The 21,977-nt window shown below is 42.0% G+C and overlaps 1 pseudogene; it reads right to left on the reverse strand.

Annotated features, from left to right (window-relative positions):
- Positions 1-9,832: 9,832 nt before the first annotated feature.
- On the reverse strand, positions 9,833-17,803 carry LOC119340399 (annotated as a pseudogene).
- Positions 17,804-21,977: the final 4,174 nt, after the last annotated feature.

Below are 21,977 nucleotides of genomic sequence, written 5' to 3' on the forward strand. Positions count from 1 at the left end.
GGGGGAGGGGGTAGGAGTTTGTAAAAAAACAAATTGTTGGTTCCATTGTCTATCTTGAATTCCATGTTGTATTCCTTTTCCAGCAAACAAAGCTCGGTATATCACATACCTTGTACGCACTTTTGATACCAACATATATGTTTGCATCTTTACATGATAAAACAAAACAAAAAATATATCTATTAAATTTGGATGTCGTAATTTGGCAGTACAAACACATACTACTCTATCATATGCTGAGTTTGAGTCTTAAATTCTGAAAATTATAGTTATATCATACTGTAATTAAAAATTTATGATGGGTTTGGCCCAATTACAGTTTAGAGGAAGCCAAACTATTATGTGAGTACTGTATTTACTAACTGGAGGCATCAACGGAGCTCCACGCTAATCCTGGGAAAGCTGATGAAAATAACCATCTGATCTCAGGTGCGTAGATAAGATCTGACAAAGCACGGAATCGTGTTCGCAGGAGTCATAGAGACAAAACCTTGCATTATATCTCACCCGTACTCAAATATGTCACTCTACACAATTGTGTTGTGGCATGTGGCAAGGCACCCTCTGGCGGCACGCCCAGCGCATCGTTTCTCTCAAATACTTGGATGTGATTTCTATTTCTCACGTTCTATTCATAAATCGTTCATGGTTTGGTCGTCGCCCCTGGGTCGGGACCAGGTAGCTAGGTTTCGGTTTCATCCTTTTTTTGTCAGGGAATCAGGTTGAGGAAGAACATCCATTAGCTATGTGTAACCGTTGGATGGATACCTTACAGCGTGCTCACCAAATTTCCCACGCGCGCCCCTCCTCCTGAACTCATCCGGCCTTCGTCGCTCCATCACCCCATCCCCATGCATCTGTATGTTGTTCCTTACTGCCGCTCTTCTGCCGTGTCTACTGCTCTTCCGCCCTCTCAATTTCAATCTCCCATCCATGGTGGAACTGATCCAAGGAAATTTACGATATAATCGAGGTTATGTGGCTCACTCATCCTAATATGCTTATCTTTGCAAGATTTGAATCTACATTTCGTGTTCTGATCATGGTACAAACTAGCATCAGTTTTTGGTCCCATAGATGAACCTGTTCCACAATGGTTGAGTCAGGAGGCGTAATCATGGCAATTAAATTTCCTTTTTTTGCGAAAAGGATCATATCTGTTATAAAGATTCACTGGAAGTAAAGATCACCTCAGACATAATAAAAATTACATCAAGGTTCATGAACCACCGAACGACCATTGCCGCCGCCAGAACAAGCCACCGACGCGCCGCTGTCGCTGCTCCCTTACTGGAGCCGGCTTGACCTTGTCGATGACGGTCGGGAAGCCTTCATGCGCGTGCCCCTAAAGACCAACGTCCTGGAGCCGCAATCGTTGTCGTTGAATACTTGAAGAAATATACTGTGGTGTTGTGCATGGGGTGGGGGATGTTAAGAGTTAACCTTGTTGTATAGGGGTTCACCATGTTTATTTTGTCGTGTCAGTTCTTGCATGTAATTGAGTTTCATAGACGCGAGGTTGCGGTACGTGTGTGTGCCGTTGCATGACCAAGCTGCATATAGCTGTTAGTTTAGGCTGAGATGTGGACCGAGTACTCAACTAGGAAGGATGGTGTCGGCCGAATCGTGTGGCATAGCCAGGAGGTTGTTACTCGTGGTCTAAGCTACCGGCTATTGGAGAGTAACTAGCGGGTAGTGTGCGGCGGCACGCAGCGCCACAAGGAGTGATAAGCTATTTAGTTTTTTATTTAATATTTGGTAAGTCGTCTCAAAAATTTAATTAATGGCAAAGTAGTTCATACAAGGCCCTGTTGATTTGCTTGAGGTTTGTTGTTTTTCTGAAGTTTTTGAGATTTTGTTGTATGTTCAACATGTGTGTATCTTTGTAGTGGCGAAGAGAATAATTATGCACTACCCAACTTATGTTGCTCCCCCGTGATCACTGAACTAACACATGAGTTGGAAGTCAGCAAAACTTTAAGCACACTAACTTGGCATAGATGTTCCAGAAAACTAAATCTGAACATGATGCTGAATGGAAAAAAATATTGGAGTTGGTAGAATTGCACCCGCTGTTATCATTCACACGACCTTGCATTTTCCAGCCAACATAGAATATACTGTCAACAATATGCAAAAAAAAAAAACCACAACTGAATGATTAACTCAGAATAAAGTACATGTACAACATATTCTATCCGAATAGTTAAACACTTCTATTAGTATCTAGAGAATTTCTTGCATTTATCCATCTTGTTAGTAACGTATTTTGGACATTGGTGCTGTCATGCCAAGATCTCCATAAATGCAACTACATATTTGTTGACAAAGGTGCATCTTCATAACACCATACTCTGCTAGCCTATATCGGTAGTAGCATTATAATCTCAGCCTTGAGATTGCATTTCTGAATATATAGAATGTCACAGCTACACAAATAATTTCAGCACCAATTGTGTTTTACCTTCAGTTCTACTACTATCTAGGAAAACAAAACAAAAACAAAGAGAAAATAAATAAATTAGGAGCAGCAAGTCCCCAACACCACCTGTCCACCCACCGACCCCCTTCTGCGCACCATCTGTCCACCCCCTGCTGCGCACTACCTCCTCTGCTCTCGCTGTTGTGTTGCCTCATGCCTGGTCGCGCTAATCTAAGCATCACACCGCGAAAGACTACCACCACCTTCCGCCGACCGCTGGCCACCTCCGGCCTGCCTATGCGAGCTCCTCCCGACAGCGACAACCCCCTCACCTGGAAGCGGGAACACTGTCGTCGTCGTCGGAGGAGGAGATGGAGTTCCTGTGCGATTGTGGCGCCACCGCCGTCGTCGCGGACGTGGCAGCCACGCTCGCGAGCACCGCCGGTATCCAGGCGTCCTCTCCCTCTCATGTCGCCTCCGAGGTGAGAAAAACCACAAAGGGTCCCGCCGATGGTGGAAGAGCGGATCGAATCGAGCTTATGCGCTGCTGTTATGGTTGCGCTTGCAGAGAGGTACCGGAGCGGCGAGCTGAAGAGGGCTCTTTCCGAGGCTGAAGCCTACGCCTTCAAGGTATAAAATCCTTGTCGATTCGGTTCAATAGTTGCTCAACTCGGATGCCTGAATTTGTTCCAGTTTTGTCGATTTCTTTCTTGGGACAGAATTTAGAGTGTGATGTTCTGTAGCTATGATTTGTCCATCGATGTTGATCTAGTACAATTGATTGAATACATCTCCCGCCTCGCCTCCTCTGACACATACGATTCTCGGCATCTCACTCATGTTCTCATGGTGCTGCGGGCCAATATAGGTGGAGTTGCGCATGGGGTGAGCAGACCGGCCTTGCTCCTGAATTTCTGTCCGTGTTTGGGCTGGCCGGCGAAGATGGCAAATTCCGGCGCTTTGGGTGCCTCAGCTTCGGTTCCTTTGCTGTTCTGGTGGCCGTGCGTTTCCTTGGCTTCGTCTGCATGTGTTGAGCTTTCCTGAATCCCTGTCGAGTTATTGTTTTTTCTAGAATACTCAGTTCCTGGGTGGACGCTTAGTAAGCAGATAAGTGGACTTGGGCACTTGACTCGTTTCTTAATAGGAAATTCTTATATTCAGAGTGATCTGGCATTGTTGGTAGTTTTTTTAATTTAAAGAAAACGATCAATTTAGATCATTCATAATATTAATAGAGTGTTGGCCCTCCCATCCTTCAAATCCTAAATTTGTTTCTTTTGGTTATGTTGATTATTTGTTCCTTCTTTGGCTCTACATAAGAAAATATGGTGAAAATAAGGTTTAACATAAGATAATACTAAGGGGGGATTGACTATCACCACCAGGTGGCAGCAAAATGTACCGCACATCATGACAGAGAAATGAAATCATATTTTGGTCAGCTATTAACACTGTATGTGTTTGTGTATGAAATTTGGTGGGCAAAATCATAGTTCATTATGCTAAAATGAGAAGTGAGACAAAACACTCTTGTAGCTGACTGTCAAGATGAGAAATGAAACTATTAGTCTTTCTATACCTTGGTAGACAGGACACTCTTCTAGCTAGTGTCTAAACGGTCCTAGATAGTGCTTCCCTGCCACTACATCATCCTCGTGTTGTACGATTAACATCTACCACTACATCATCTATTTTTGGATTGAAGAAATTTAACTGCTCTATATATGCTTTTCTGTCAGGTAGTCTGACTGTTTAGCATCTGTTGCTATGAGTGACAAGAGTTTTTTGTTTAATTAAATAGCTAACTTTTTTTTTCTGATAGACCGCAATATTATCTCTGGTGAGAATATTTGAGTGAATTGTTTCTTGTTATTATCCGAAAAAGATTACCACCATGGCTATACAATAATAAAATGAATTTATTCGTTGCTACAGAGAGAAATGTCCAACACTACTTTCTTGTCATTTTTTGCATGTCCAGCTTTCCTGGAAGATGGCATTAGGCAGTGTTCTTTCCGATGGAGACAACTTCCGATGCTACCTAGATTAGCCGATCTACTTTTTTCATCAGCGACGCTACTATCTATTTCATGAGGAAGCACCTGGCAGATCTGTAGGATCACAATGTTTAGCCTGGCTTCTATCTTTGATCTAGTATGTCATAGCTTTTTCGTTGGTACAAAACTGCAACTTTATCCGAATTGTGCTGCTAAAACAAAGTTCTTGATATAAGTTACCTATAATCATCCGGCGCAGCTTATATAATATTTTGATAGTAAGACTCATGGCACAGTAGATCTAATAGTTATGTTTGGAAAAGAAGCAATAGAGAAAATTAATTTTCTAGATTTGAAAAGCACAACCCGGTATTTACTGTTTGGTGAATTGATAGCATCATCACAAACACCATACAAATAGAGGCTTTTTGTCTAATTAGTTAATTAACAACATAAATGAACAGATATACTGGGTGAAGTATGTGTCCATCACCCCTCTGACTAATACTCATCGCAAGCACCAAAATAAATTATCTTAGTTTTATACAGAAATCCCAACTAATGAAGCTAGCATGACAGGAAGTCCCGTACTACTAACCTGAAAAAAGAAAATGTAAAAAAGGTTACTAAAATTCAGAAACAAACAATTAACCAAAAAGAGAAGTTTTCTCCAACCAGATATTTTTTTCTAATTACCAATAAAGAATTAATTATGTCCTTGTTAAGCCCAACTGGTGAAGCGAGGATAAATTCCAACAATTAACCAAAAGGGAAGTTTTCTCCAACCAGATATTTTTTTCTAATTACCAATAAAGAATTAATTATGTCCTTGTTAAGCCCAACTGGTGAAGCGAGGATAAATTCCAAAAGCTAGTCTTGGCAGGAACTCCTAAACCACTAACCTGAAAAAAACATATCCATATAGAGATGAGAACCGAAAAACCCTTAGCCAAAATCAATAGCAAAATTGTACAAGTACCTCTTTTCTAATGTAATAACACAACCATCACCTTTTGGAATTGATAAATAACACATGCAAGATTTCACATTTGGAAAGGACCATTGGCCCTAACACAGGTTGATTTTGTGCATCTTAGTGTTCCTATAATAGCTGAAAAGGTCAAATGTTGATCAATTTGTTCTATCGCTTCAAAAAGGAATGTGGTTCTTCTATGATACTCAAAAACTCAAGACTTCAGTTGTGCCTATCCATAAATAATAAGTTGTAGGCCATAAATAAATGGAATGTAGTGCTTAAATGTGAAAATGGCAAGTGGAAGTTATTTATATTGAAAGCCGGGAAAAAATCTTGAGTATTGTGGTGACTAAATTAGCTACAGAATATGACCAAGCTACCACATCAGTGTATGCCTAAAGAATATATCTGAAAACAAAGGATGATGAAGTCAAGTGTGACATACAGAATCCTGCGTGGATAGTATATACATGCTCACTTCACAGTGCAATGTACTGTATATTTAATATCATGTGTTCAACATATTAGTACCCTATAAGGCTAACAAACCTACATTAGATTTCTATAGTATAAGAGCAGATTTTGCTAAGCTTCTTAAAAAAATGATAGTGCCTCAATGGCTGAGCGCCCTACTTTCGGCAACCTTGTTCAAAGAATTAAGAATGAGTCATTTTACTTCTATATAGGAGAGAGCAACCTTGTTCAAAAAATAAAAAATGATTCATTTTACTTTCATAGGAGAGAGAACTATCACAAAAGGAAAAATACATACCTGAAAATAATGTAGTACTGCAATAATCATCAAGCTGTAGCATTTCCTTTGTATGTCAGCTATTCAGCATATCATTTGTTTATTTTTTTAACATCATGTGAAATTAAACCAAAATTACTTCCATTGAGAAAAATGCAACACAACATCAAGGAGGGATCAAGAATAAATATACCATGTTATACTGAAGAAAAGATGCAGGTTCTGAATTCCTTGCACATTCATGCAAGGAGCTAGACGCCCAAATTTGTGTCCTCACCACAGACCTGCACGCAATACCTGAACATTCTTCTCAGATTAAGAATCTGTACCATATGCACCAACTTTAGATCTGATATTCTAGTACTAATAACTCACCTACCTGTACAAAGAAACCACACAGATCAGAGGAGAGGAAAGGCAGATGTGATGCGTACCTTCGCAAGAGCGCTGCAGCGGAGGGATAGTCGGGGCCGAAGCTGGGGAAGGCCAAGGGGAGCCGATTAGGATGGAGAGCAGCAGGCTCTGTTGGAAAAGGCAGTGCCTAGGAGGCGCTTAGGCACGCCTAGGCGCTAGGCAATGGCCAAACGCCTCGCCTAGGGCAAAAATGGAGGTCTGGGCAGGGCAAGCAAGGAATTGCCTACCCAAGCAAGAAATCATGCCACATACTGCACTGAAATGTCAAATGGGTTATATTCCAATGGTAGTAGATGGTAATTAACTTATTTATATGCCCTAAACTAATATCAACACCCATATAATAATCACAAGTACACTACGAGTAAAAACTATATTACCATCTAGGCCGCGCCTAGGGCGCTTAGGCATTGCCTAGGCACTAGGCGAAGGCCAACCGCCTCGCTTACGCCTACCACTTTTTCCAACCTTGGCAGCAGGGCGGCGAGCTATCCGTCGCCAGCTGCAGGTGTGCCACCTTGGACCACGCGAAGGCCACCGCTGTTTATCCGCACCTTGGAGCCGGAGCCGAGGAAGATCCATGGGAGGCAGGGAGCCGGAGCCGAGGAAGATCCATGTGAGGCGATGGTACATGGCTCTCCCGATTCATGTTGTAGCCTGTGCGCACCTCTCGGCCGGCCAGCCGGAGCAGCGACATAGCGCGCCATGGGATCTGGGGTGAAGGCTGGAGGGCAGCATGGGGAGGAGAGATGTGCATATTGGTGAGGAGCGGTCTGGGCGCAGCGGTGACCAGAGAGACCCACGCTACAGGGGGCTTTTTATACGCACATAGGTTGGCAGAGCCATGACACGGGATTAAGCCAGAATTTTCGGGAGAGACAGAGATAGACCGGTCAAAGCGGTGGAGGCAAACGTGGCGAGGTGCATGGTGCAGACATGCATGCCCATACGGAGACGCGTAGAAGGAATGAAATCCAGGAAATCTAATAGGCACGTCGGCTTTACCATGCAAACCGGCCAGTCAAACAAATATATAAAAAAAAACAAAGGAACTCTCCTGTACGATGGGCTGCAAATGCGAAGGTAAACAAGGGCTGCACACGCGTCGCTCAAAGAAACACGGTAAAAAAAATTCTGAAAAACCCAGAAAAAAGGAACCCTTACAAGCCTAGTCTTCTTAGTATTAGTGGATACATGTGTCTTTGTGTGTGTGCTAGGCCCTAGCAACCCTTATGTGGCCCTAGGCCGTCACACTTCTTGACATGGCGTAGGGTAACCCATCGAAGCCGCTGATCTTTACTATATGCTTTATTTTTTTATACGGTGGCCACACACTATGTAACAACCATAGTGATCATGCCGAAAGTTTTTCATACTCATTACAGTTCTCTATGTTGTAGATATATGCAGTTTGTGATTCATTTTTGTTAACTCTTCTGCAGTATGGGCACATTTTCCGCCTGCTTACCATATCTCATACATTGCACATTTTGTTCTAGAATCTGTCAGTGATGAAAAATATTGGGTTTTACCACTTTTAACGAACATCTCATTAAATTAATAGACTACCTATTGATTATATGTTAGTTCAGCCAACATACCTTATCACTCATGTACTGTATATTATGTTGCTTCCCATAGTTGTTTCCTGCAACAAAATAGCCTATTCCCAAGGCAATATAATTTACCATGTCTGTACATACCTCACTATGTCGAAACAATATGCATCGAAGCTCTCTCATTTGATCTAGAGAGCACAAATTAACATGTGCACCACCATACAACATTTGTTTATGTGAAAGTTCAACTTAGATGAAGTTTATAATACATCCGAATTGATGCCAACATATCTAACGTTATGTACCGGGTGACATCCGAATTGATGAAGCTGTGATGTTGCCTGATTTTTATTTGATCTCTTTGATTTTTTGAATTGCTCTCTCATTTGTGAATTCCCATGACTCACATATATTAACTGAATACCCCATGGCAAATAATCACGTGTGAGAACGCCAAATTTCAAGACATGATAATATCATGTAGGAATAAGAACAACATATGATTGGAATGTCATGCACTATTACCCGCAAGAAAAAGGGAATGTCATGCACTATTGATTCCAACAATATATCTTAACAGAACAATTTTTTAGGTGAAACCTTCAGATTTTATAGGGAAGGTGAAACCTTTGGATGGGTCATAGGAAATGAGCACATAATTTAACAGAACAGTGAGAGAAATATGGAGGGAACTAGAGGGGGATCCTAAAGACCAGAATCCTTAAAAATGTCTATGAAACCAAACGTTCCACAGAGGCCCTAAAATTATTTGATCCCTTTGGTGCTTACATACGTGAAGACAGGCCCAGAGAGATGTCCAGAATGTTGCAACTCTTTAACATTTATTATTACTATTTTTAAATACTCATTTTTTAAAATATTGATTTTAGTTCAAATTTACATGTGTGCTTACTTGGTTGGCCTTTATGCTTTTTTTATATAGTTCAAGTATCACATCATATAATATAACAAATGAAATAAAAAGTTTGTTGAGCAAGCTCGGCGCATACTACTAACTTGCTAAAATAATGGTGAATATGTTATCAAGGGGTTATAATCTTTGTATGTTAAATAACTAGCCAGTGCAGTTGCACGGGCTGACGACTAGTTTTACTAGTTGGTGGCATCAGTGGTGATGTTATTGCAAGTATATAGTAAAGATTGGTTCACACAGAAACCAACTGAATTGGATTACCACCGATTACGGCCCGAACATGTATACGTCTTTTATTTCAAATTTAAAACATTGTCCATTATAGTTATGCCCCATGACTCGGTGAAGTTTGAATTGTTTATGTTTGTTCTGTATTATACAAAAAAAATGCTTTTAGGTTACTATAAATTTGTTTCTGCAAAAATGACCCAATGCCATTTTATAGGCCGCTATCACGTTTGTCTCACCGAGCTAGTGGCAACACAAATATAATTTACCTAGCGCAAATATATATAACTAGGCTCATCTTCTCAGTGAGTTTCCTTAACTCTCTTTACTGATTGATTCTGTAGATGTGTAATCGAAAGCTGAAATAATTGCAACACTTTTCTCTCTTACATATAGTAGAAGCTACTCAAGGTATAATTGCACAAGTGTCTTAACCAGTACAATGCAGCTCCAGGATTCTCAAAATAATTGCTCAGATGTTACCTTGGCAATGCAGCTCCAGGCTTTTCAAATTCTATTTACATGAGAACAGGAATACAAAGAGTGCGATATATGCTTTCCAATTTTGTACTTGAAATGAATTTGTTTCTCCAAAATCTTTGCTGAATGAATTAACATGCACAATGAATACAAGAATGAACTGATCGCCCGACACTACAGAGCAAAATTTGCCGGACCACAAAAGGACTACATATACAACTCAAAATTTTGCCGGGCCACAGAACAAAACTAGGTACAACTTGAGGCTGTGCAAGCAAGGCATCCCTTTTCTTTTTCTTTCAATTTGACAAGGCCTATCCATAGCTAAAGGAACAGATCCAGATCGCCGTAAGAAGCTGTCAATCTGGGTCCAAATCATCAACCTAGATACCTAGCTAGGTGGGAGTGTCGGAGGCAGCCGCCCCTCATTCCTCAAGGAAGCAGCGAAAAACCCGACTGTTCTCTCCAGGGCAGTATAGTATTGGTATAGCTACTCTACATATGTCTACCTACATACAGCTACTACATGTAGTAGCTGCTGGCCTGTTCTTTGCTCTTCCGCCTTGATCCGCCGTCGCCATACTGGTCGTGCCACTGAATAAGTTCCCTCATGTTTTCGGAGTCAAGTGGCACGCTAGCGCACACCTATGCAGCAAATCATGCAACGTGGTTATCACATGGTCAATAAGCAAGCAGTAACAAACATACCTATTGCCAGCAAGTTTTCAAGTAAAGTGCTTTGATTCTCACCTGATCATGGGCCGATTTGAAATCGTCCATTCTAAGAGGCCGGATGTCGTCAGCTGTAAGCAGCGCAGGATCAGGCCTACCTTCCGTTATCGCCAGACTCTTCTCCTGTACAAAAACAAAAACAGTATGAATTCAGCCACACCGGTGCGTGTGTGCGTGCGTGTGTGTGTGTGTGTGTTCCCTGTATGTTGATCTCTATTCACACCTTTTGTTCTCTCTCTAGGAGATCGCGAATGGGCCGCCCTGCTGCTGTCACACAGAGATTCTGGGGGAAATTAAGGGGAAGGTCAATGAGAATTCGGCTTCGGCAGTACCATGTCATTGCTCAAGAGCATAAGAGAGTCACACCAACACCAACACCAACATCAACATACCTTCAAGTCACTTCCTGAATATCCATCAGTCATACTGGCAACTGACTCAAGATTCACATCTTCTGCCAACACTTCTTTGGACAGTATCAGCTTCAAAATCCTCTCTCTATTCGGCGCATTAGGAAGGTTCACCATTAATCTGCCAACACCGGTCAGATCAGCGCCTAATAAGAGCTAATGAGGAGACCAAGAATTGTCAAGTAGTACAGGGAGATAGATGCTACCTGCGAGGTAACCTTCTAATGACTGCCTCATCAAGATCATAGGGCCTGTTGGTGGCTGCAAGAACCACTACACGTTCGTCATCTTTAGTAAGCAACCCCTCCCAATTCACCATAAATTCATTTTTCATCCTTCGCGTGGTTTCTGGCTCTTCTCGATTTTGTCTCTTTCCTAGCATGCTGTCAACCTGTGAAAGAAAGAAATACAGAAGAGGATGTGAGCATAATTAATAAACCATGCATAAAAGAAAATGATTATTATAGACTTGATTGCTCACCTCATCAAGGAATATTACGGCAGGAGATAGTTTACTTGCCAAAGAGAAAATGGCCTTTACATATTTCTCTCCTTCCCCAAACCACTGAAAACAAGACGAAAGAAAAATATACCAGCTTTAACAGGCTGGAAAGCGCACACAAGAGCAGGGGCAGCCAATTTGTTATTTTGATTCAACTAACATACCTTTGACGCGATGCTTGACATGGATACATTCATAAAGCTTGCACCTGATTCTGTGGCTACTGCTTTTGCAAGCATTGTTTTACCGGTGCCGGGAGGTCCAAAGAGCAATATTCCCTTCGCAGGCTGCCAACATGAAAGGGATTCAATGCAGTGACTCATTAACCTTCACAAATTTATTTTTCATGTAAAACAATATCCAGCTAGCTGTACATATACTTCTTTTATCTCCCCATTTCCCAATATAAAAAATGGCAAGCACAGTTCTGATTATTTAAAAAACAATGCCACAGCAACAGAACCCTGAGTCTTTACATCAAGCATCCTAGCTAACTGCTAGTTACCGCAGTTATATTGGTGAGCAAATAATTAAAATTCTGCATATCTTGTTTTGGCCAATAAAGTAACCATAGATATTAATCATGTTGGAAGGCAACCGGATTTATAATTTTAAAATTGTTGTACGGCCTATCCACTAAGAGAGCTGCCCTTAGCTGAATGTACATGATCGAGTACCTTTAATAGCTGCCCCTTGCTGAACAATTCAGGTCTTTTTAGAGGAGTTATAATCAATTCCTTTAACGTGTCTTTTACACACTCCAGGGCTCCGATATCGTCAAAGGTTACTCCAATTTCATGGGGTGCAATAACATTCGACAGAAGGCTTTTCTCAAACTCATTCTCTGTGACCACGTCCTGAAAATAAAATAAAATAAAAACCTAGATGAATTTAAGCATCTTAGACTTTTAAATAGCTCGCTAGATATAGGGGCGGAAGACACCTTCAGTGCTTTCGTTGAGCTACTACTGGCCATGCTCTCGCTCTGTATACGTTCGAGTCCGTGCTTCAGACTGTAAGCACAAAGCTAACTTGGTATTCCACAAAAACACCTAATTCAAGTTTATTTTGATATGTAATACTCGTAGGACATTAGCATACTCTATTTACCTTTCTGTTGGAAGTACAGGTTTGGCATCCATATTGGGTTTATCGTGCTCAAGGTGATAAGAAATCCCATAACCAACAACCTTATCCACATCTGAAAATCGGAAAATCATAAGTTTTCAGTAAACATGTCTATAGAACTGAATAAAATACTAACAGTTGGTCCATGACTGACCAACATGTCTATAGAACTTACCATCATGAGTCAGTAGTCGCTCCGTAATTGGTAATTCTTCAACATCGTGGCATTCAATTTCACATTGGGTCAGAAACTGCATTATAAAACAATGTAAGAATCATATAATAATTATCCAAAGTATCACTACCGAAGTTCATTAATAATTGAAGGTACCAAATGCTACCATTCTAGCAATTGCTGTTCCACCTCTATAGGTGCTTTCTTATATTGATTGATTGCAAGGGAATACTACTTGAAGGGCATAAAACATGTAAATCATTAAAAGCAATATATAGTCAAGTAGAGCACCATAAAATTCTTTTCAGAATTGCTTTTGTGCAAGAAGCGCTATACATATATATAAATTCACATTTCAATCATATAGCAAGTTAGAAATGAAACCATGCAATTAAGTTTCCTCGATCAAACACTGCTACATATGTACTTCCAGGGTCGCACAAAAATTCCTGTCACCTTCTGCAGAGACTCCTTGTTGCAGCTTACCTTGCGAATACTAAGAACATTGGCTTTAGCTCTAAGGCTTTCAGCATCAAGTCTTATTTGTTTGTTCAAATATGATAGCTGTGCTTTGTCCTAAGAAAAAACACGAATCTATAGATTAGACAAAGTACCATCTGCAAGCTAATGGTTAACAGAAGTTTTTTGAATATGTCACCAGGGCGGAGGAATCCCGCCTGTATGTTGATCTCTATTCAAAGAAATGGAGCCAGTTTATATGGGAAACCAGATAAAACCGTGACATTACCTTCGGAGGTTCAATGTAAATTCTGTTAGGGAAAAGCTTAGTTAGATGCTTTATTGAGTAATCATTGTTTCTTTCTTGCAATTTACTTCCAGAAGAGCCCTGCATTTTTCATAGCATTCGTTAGAGTAGCTCTCAAACATTCTACACCATGCCTACGAACTCTAATATAAATAAGTATTAATTTTTACCAATAAAGAGTTAATAAGGGCCTGGGCATCATTACCAAGCGCCGGAAAAGATAATCCTTTTGGAGGTGACTATAAAATAGACCAGCGTCAGCAATCTCGAAGATAAAAAATAAGTACAAAAAAACAGTGTTACATATATTCAACAGAACGATACAAAGCTGACAAGAAGAGAGGAGCCGAGGGGAATGAATATTTGCTGCATGTTAACTAGTGAATTCAGAATCCTCCGGCGGCAAGAGTTGTCTTAGGTTTAGTCTCATGTGCCAAAATGTTACTCAAACCACATATTAGCTAGTGAAATATTAAAAAGAGTTGTCTTAGGTTTAGTCTCATGTGACAAAAAGATTTGTCTTAGGTGTTTGTCCTTGAGAGTTGAGCTAGCCTAGTGATCTCGGCTATCCTACGTTTCACTCACCCCTGTTCCGATCGTTTTTAAAATATAGGTGTGCCAACCTATCTAAGCAATCTTTCCTATTCTACCTAAAAAACCTTGTGCTTTAGCAGAACACCAAATGTAATGGACTGCTGTGTAGTACTATACCTTATCTATAAATGTGTCAACCTATCTAATCAATCTTCCCTACCTAAAAAACACCCGATATCACGGCATCTTAATCCTTGTGCTAAATTTCAATTTACTTCCTAAAGGGGACTGTGTAGTATACCTTATCTATCTGGCTGGTTGCCAAAGTGTAAGAAGCAATTATTAGAACACCAGGTGGAAGTTCCTTCCCTAGTGATTCATGTGATTCTGGACTTCTGGTCAGCGTTCTCTCTAAATCCTTAACGAACACAATCAAAGTGCTACTTTTGCTTTCTTCCGAAATGACCTGAAAGGCAATGGAAACAATGTTGTTGCAGGCTATAGAAGGTTAAATTTCACATAAATATGATCACCCAAAACAGTAGGTACCTGATTTAACTCGTCTATACCAACTTGTTTATCACTAGAAGAGCTTGGGAGAAGTTCATTAACTAGAGAAATGTCAAACAGTTAATCACATATCAGATCAGAAGAGCATCAGTAGGCAACCAAAATGACCATTGCACAGCAAGTTCAGACTAACAAGGGCAAAAGAAGCCATGATCTTTGTCGCACAAACCCCCAAGATCATTACCACCCGGAATTGGCTTGTCAAATCTAACTCCAACTTTACGGAAACTACTGACATTGTTTTCGAAGGCAAGCATCACTCTGCCCCGATAACCATTACTTGGTCCTCTGCGAATAAGCCAAATTTACAATGTAAAATTCCAAAGGAAATTATCTTGCTAACATAATCATGCGATGAGCAGGGCTAACATACTCATGTAACAAATATGACCAAAAAGCACAAAGAGCAAAGGAGATCCAGGATGCACAAATATTATGTCAAAGTGAAACAGAAACCTGTGGATAAATGTGTGAAAGGGAGGTTTTATAATTGGGCCAATATACTTTACCCTACTCCCTGCACAACAAAGAATATATATAAAGGCTTCAATAAAGGTTATGGTAACATTTAAGCTGATAAACAATATAAAAAAAGGGTACCAAAACCTTTTCCAAAAGTTACACCATTGAGCGGTTCTGGAACCTTGGTACATCTGGCCTGAACATAATTTTATTTCTCAGATAATGCATAAATTGCTTCGGCATTCACAGAGTACAAGTTGCTTAGTTACTATGTTTGGATTGCTATTGAAATGGAAACTCATGGATAACTTACAGCAGGAAGCAGAAGAGAATCAACAATGAGAAGTCTGGCACCAAACTTCTTTGCAAGGGCCTTTACAATTGTTTCCTGATAAATTTCGGTCCCTAGAAAAGCATATTTGTGCAAATATAGTTAACTACTCCCTGGACAAGCAAGCATTAGAAAATTGCCACCTCCTGGTCCTGTGGCCTTAGTAAATATCAAAAACGGAGAAGAGAAATGCTGAAAAATACCAGATGAACTAGATAACAGAATTCGCTGGTTTAGAGACAAAATTCCCCATAAACTTCTGATGAACCTTTTCCCCCTGTGTTCCATGTGTATGGATGCAGTTGTCAAGAGTTTGCTCTTTGTATTCTCACTGCATCAAAAAAAAGGAAAGATGGTTTAATGAATAATGAAAGAAAAGGTGATTCAAACAAACATTTTTGTAAACAATTTTCTTTGCCTAAATATATATAAGCTAAACAACTTGAGCACCAAAAGTATACAGAAAAGGGATACTTTGCTTTGCCCTCAGCTTTGTGGGATGCAAATAAACAGAATAGTGCAAAATGTTTCATTCACATGGCATAGCATGCAGAGAAAAGTGTTTAAGTAACGGATAGCTGTTGAAACAAATGAGCTAAACACAAGTAGCATATTAATTACCTAAGATAGTAGGGAAAATTCTCAAGAGTAACTTGAATAGCATCTGGACAAAGAATTCCTCGTTTCAATCCATCCTTAAAAGTTTGAGATACGCTCTGGTAATTCTCTCCAGCTGATACAGAGATCGGCGCTTCATTGCCATTTAAAGGATACCGGAAAATCTGGCAGCAGGTTAAGGCTAACTCCCCTTGATTTCAGAGAATAGTCAAACTAACAAATCTGGCAGCTTTTACTTATCATTGTCGGAGATAACTTCATCCCCATCGGCAAGGGGAGTTGTGGTGCCCTTGATGAAGTTCCTACGATTTACATGAACCCACCCCGGTTCTCCTGTGACTTCTAATAGACACTGGCCCGATTCCTGGAAGAACAAAGCAAAGCAGCACAAAAAAAGTCGAATAGTCAACAAAGCAAGGAACGATAGCAAGGTTAACAGTATGTACCTCAAGGTGCCGCAACATGCATAGAGTCGCGCTATTGAAAGTGATACCACATGGACGGTCACTGATGGTGAGATGAGGAACCTGCAATCAGATAGTGATCGTTGGTATCTATCAGGTAGTGATTAAGGTGATTCGCGAACACGCACAGATGATAATAAAGAAGGAATGCACTTCACATTTAAGAACAAACCAATGCATTTCACATTTCTGTAATGTATTTCACATTTGAGACGCTGAAATTCACATTTCTGTAATGCATTTCACGTTTGAGATGCTGAAATTCTCACCGAGGTGTTGAGAACAAAATTTGCAGGACTAGACAAAACGGCCTGCAATGCAACTCTAAGTTGCAGTCTTCAAGCTAAGGAAATTTTCATTTCACCACGAGTTGACTAACACTTGACCTTTCTGTGAGTGGTTGGTAAATTCTGAATCAGGCATGATGGTCGTTGATATTCCCCAACAAATTCAGACACCAACAACTTTTAACACCCGCAAGAAATTTTTTACATGACGCACAGGAAGACAAAGAACAAACCAATGCCTAGAAAACTGAACTGCAATCATCAAGACCAGGGGAAATCTTGTAACTTGGTCTAAAACAAGGGGGGAAATCTTGATTCTTGAAGACCAGCAGATGCTAGATTAGATATCTGCAGCCAGACAGCATCAAGAATGAACGCAAGCGAGCTCTAAAATGAACGCCAAGAATCACCAAGAAACAGAGCATTCGCCCGCAACGAGCTCTAAAATGGAGTCATGACGATAATCTTGATCAAGAGAATGGAGAACCAATGAGTCAGCAACCCCAATTCACGCACCTCCGAGAACTGTGACAGCAGCCTCGCCCACGGCCCCTGGTTCGGCGGCTGCCTCGCTTGCGACCCCTGGTTCCGCGCGGCCAATGACGCGAGCGCCTTGCACGCCTCCTCCTCCACAGCATGCCTCGAGCTCGTCGTCGCCTGCTCCGCCGCCGCCGCCGCGGCGACGGGCGCCTTCTCCTGGGGTTTGTCCGCCTCCGCCTTCTCTTTCCCCTTCCTCGTCGCGTCCGCCTGCGAAGCGAGGTCGGGTCAACCCGAGGCGTCCAAGGTCCAAACTGACACCGAATTCTCGCGCTGCTGGATTGGAGGGGCCAGCCCGGCCAGGGTCACCTTGGGGCGCTTGCTGGGAGAGGCGGAGGACGGGGGCTGCGGCGGCCTCGACGACGACGCGCGCTTCCCGCCGCCCTTTCCCCGTCCGCTGCCGTCGGCGGAACTACGGGGAGAGTCCACCATGGTGGTCGCCGGAGGCGAGGGGCGCTCTTTCTCTTTTCGGAAAGGAAACGGAACGGAAAACCGAACTCTCGCTGGATTTCTGTTACTCCTACTCAGTTTTTCGTTTTACGCGAGAAAATAAATGGCGAGTCAGCGAGGAGGAGGCTTCATATAAGCGGTGAGGTGAGGGGAGAGAAGATGTGGGGGGAGAGCTGAGATGACTTCAGTTCGTAATTTTCTACTACTTATCAATGTATATAGACATACTCCCTCCGTTCCTAAATAGTATAAGTCTTTGTAGAGATTGCACTAGATGAACTACATACGGAGCAAAATGAATGAATTTAAACTTAAAATGCATCTATATACATCTGTATGCAGTTTATAGTGGAATCTCTATAAAGAGATCATTTAGAAACGGAGGGAGTATTTTAGAGCATGTTGTATGTACTTTGTATTGAAATCTTTAAAAAGTCTTGGTCGATGCAAAAAAAAAAGAACCGGAGGGAGTAGACGCTGACCTGCAAGACCAGTACGTGGACATTGATGTAAGAACCGGCCATCTAAAGTGGTCACTCATGTATATGTTCGTCCGTAAATGGCAATTTAAAATTCAATTCAAATAAAGCCCGATCCAGAGCGCTCGTCCAATCACACTAGCGTCGGATTACATGCCCGATCACAACCAAAAAGAGATAACGGTGCCTAGTTTTTACATATCCGATCACAAAAGAATATCAGTCCGACACTCTGTGTAAAAATTCAGATTTTCTGTCCTGCCGGATCGACAATCCGAGCTTCCACGCTCAAGGTGATGTCATCACTGCATAGGCAGCCTCTGCCTCGTTCTCCGCGCCTCCATCTCCTCCTTGTTGGCGCATGCAACTCATCTTTCTGCCGATGCAACATCTTGTAGCGAACGGCTTGCACGATCATTCTTGTGTCGGCATCCGAAGCATCCAAATTCAAGGTCATCATCTTGGTGTTCTCCACATTGGCTGCGATCTTCACCTTCTTCGCTTCGAGCATGGCCCTCTTCTCTTCAAGCACGAGCTTCTTCTCGGTCGCCTCCATCAAGAATTTGAACCTTTCCACCTTTTTCTCCTCCTTGATGTCAGAGCGTTTGATGTATGCCTCCTCCTTCTTCAATAAGATGTCATCAAACCTCTCTGTCATCTTGGTCGCCGCACCTTCTTGCTTCTTCCTCTCCTCCTCCCTCCAGAACCCTCTTCTAACCTTCTTGGCGGTTCCTTTGTTTGGTCGGTTGGGTCACCGGTTTCTTCCTTGGTGGCTTGGGCGTCGGTCTTGACTATGTATATGTTCCACGCCGGTTGCCCATCCAACTTCAACCAATAATGCATGATGGTAAAGTTTTTCTTCTCCAACTCTTCAACACTGTACATGCACGAGATGACTACAAAAAAAACGTTATCAACAACTATGTATAGATATCCGGCTAAAAACCGTGCATATCCGGCAAGTGATCAACAAAATTATGCATATTCGGCAAGTGATCAACAAAGCTATGCATATCCGGCAAGTGACCAACAAAACTATGCATATCCGTCTACAATACTATGCATATGCGGCAAGTGATCAACAAAATTACGCATATCCAGCAAGTGGTCAACAAAACTATGCATATCCGGCTAGTGGTCAACAAAACTATGCATATCCGGCAAGTGACCGACAAAAGTATGCATATTTGGCTAGTGACCGACAAAACTATGCATATCCGGCAAGTGACCGACAAAACTATGCATATCCGGCTACAATACTATGCATATACAACTAGTGATCAACACAACTATGCATACCCGACTACAATACTATGCATATCTGGCTGGTGATGAACAAAACTATGCATATTCGGTAAGTGACCAACAAAACTATGCATATTCGGCTAGTGATTAACAAAACTATGCATATCAAGCAAGTGACCAACAAAACTATGCATATCCGGCTACAATACTATGCATATTCGGCTAGTGATCAACAAAACTATGCATATCCAGCTACAAAACTAAACATATCCGACCAAACAAACTTGCTTGGTGATTTGCGCACCACTAGGCCACCATGCGATGAAATGCTTTAAGTGGCCACAATACTTTGAGATGGCCTCTTGGATGGTGTACCATCGATGGTTTAGGGACTTTGATTCACGGTTGCGGATGGCCGCGTCGGAGTAGGGTGAAAATGCTTGTGATCATGGAACTGTTGGGGAACGTAGTAATTTCAAAAAATTTCCTACGCACACGCAAGATCATGGTGATGATATAGCAACGAGGGGAGAGTGTTGTCTACGTACCCTCGTAGACCGCAGCGGAAGCGTTGACGCAACATAGAGGAAGTAGTCGTACGTCCTCCGGTTCAACCGATCCAAGTACCGTTACTCCGGCACCTCCGAGTTCTTGACACGCGTACAGCTCGATGACGCACCCTCGATCTCCGATCCAGCATAGGCTCCGAGGGGGAGTTCCGTCAGCACGACGGCGTGGTGACGATCTTGATGTTCTCCTGTTGCAGGGCTTCGACTAAGCACCACTACAATATGACCGAGGTGTAATATCGTGGAGGGGGGCACCGCACACGGCTAAGGAACGATCAATGATCAACTTGTGTGTCCTAGGGTGCCCCCCTACCCCCGTATATAAAGGAGGGAGGGAGGAGGTGGCCGGCCCTAGGGGGGGCGCGCCATGAGGAGGGGGAAACCTACTCCAAGTAGGTTTCCCTCTCTTTTCCTTATCTTATTTGGAGGGGGAAGGAAAGAGTACTAGTATTAGGAAGTAGTACTAGTAGTAGTAATAGGAAGAGGGGGAAGGAGAAAGGAAAGGGGGGGCCGGCCCCCCTCCCCAATTCGGATTGGGCTTGGGGGGGCGCGCCCCCTTCCCTTGCTCCTTCTCTCTTCCTCCTACATGGGCCCAATAAGGCCCATATACCTCCCGGGGGGTTCCGGTAACCTTCCGGGGCTCCAAACTTCTCCGGAACCTTTCCGGTGTCCAAATATATCCGTCCAATATATCAATCTTTATGTCTCGACCATTTCGAGACTCCTCGTCATGTCCGTAATCATATCCGGGACTCTGAACAACCTTGGGTACATCAAAATACATAAACTCATAATATAACTGTCATCGAAACCTTAAGCGTGCGGACCCTACGGTTCGAGAACGATGTAGACATGACTGAGACACATCTCTGGTCAATAACCAATAGCGGGACCTGGATGCCCATATTGGTTCCTACATATTCTACGAAGATCTTTATCGGTCAAACCGCATAACAACATACGTTGTTCCCTTTGTCATCGGTATGTTACTTGTCCGAGATTCGATCGTCGGTATCCAATACCTAGTTCAATCTCGTTATCGACAAGTCTCTTTACTCGTTCTGTAATACTTCATCTTATAACTAACTCATTAGTTACATGCTTGCAAGGCTTAGGTGATGAGCATTGCCGAGAGGGCCCAGAGATACCTCTCCGACAATCGGAGTGACAAAACCTAATCTCGAATTATGCTAACTCAACATGTACCTTCGGAGACACCTGTAGTACTCCTTTATAATCACCCAGTTACGTTGTGACGTTTGGTAGTACCCAAAGTGTTCCTCCGGTAAACGGGAGTTACACAATTCTCATAGTTACAGGAACATGTATAAGTCATGAAGGAAGCAATAGCAGAATACTAAACGATCAAGTGCTAAGCTAACGGGATGGGTCATGTCAATCACCTCATTCTCCTAATGATGTGATCCCATTAATCAAATGACCACACATGTCAATGGTTAGGAAACATAACCATCTTTGATTAATGAGCTAGTCAAGTAGAGGCATACTAGTGACTATATGTTTGTCTATGTATTCACACATGTATCATGTTTCCGGTTAATACAATTCTAGCATGAATAATAAACATTTATCATGATATGAGGAAATAAATAATAACTTTATTATTGCTTCTAGGGCATATTTCCTTCAGTCTCCCACTTGCACTAGAGTCAATAATCTAGATTACATAGTAATGATTCTAACACCCATGGAGTCTTGGTGCTGATTATGTTTTGCTCGTGAGAGAGGCTTAGTCAACGGGTCTGCAACATTCAGATCCGTATGTATCTTGCAAATCTCTATGTCTCCCACTTGGACTTGGTCCCGAATGGAATTGAAGCGTCTCTTGATGTGCTTGGTCCTCTTGTGAAATCTGGATTCCTTTGCCAAGGCAATTGCACCAGTATTGTCACAGAAGATTTTCATTGGTCCCGATGCACTAGGTATGACACCTAGA

This window comes from Triticum dicoccoides, chromosome 7B (genome assembly GCF_002162155.2).
Source record: "Triticum dicoccoides isolate Atlit2015 ecotype Zavitan chromosome 7B, WEW_v2.0, whole genome shotgun sequence".
NCBI lineage: Eukaryota > Viridiplantae > Streptophyta > Magnoliopsida > Poales > Poaceae > Triticum > Triticum dicoccoides.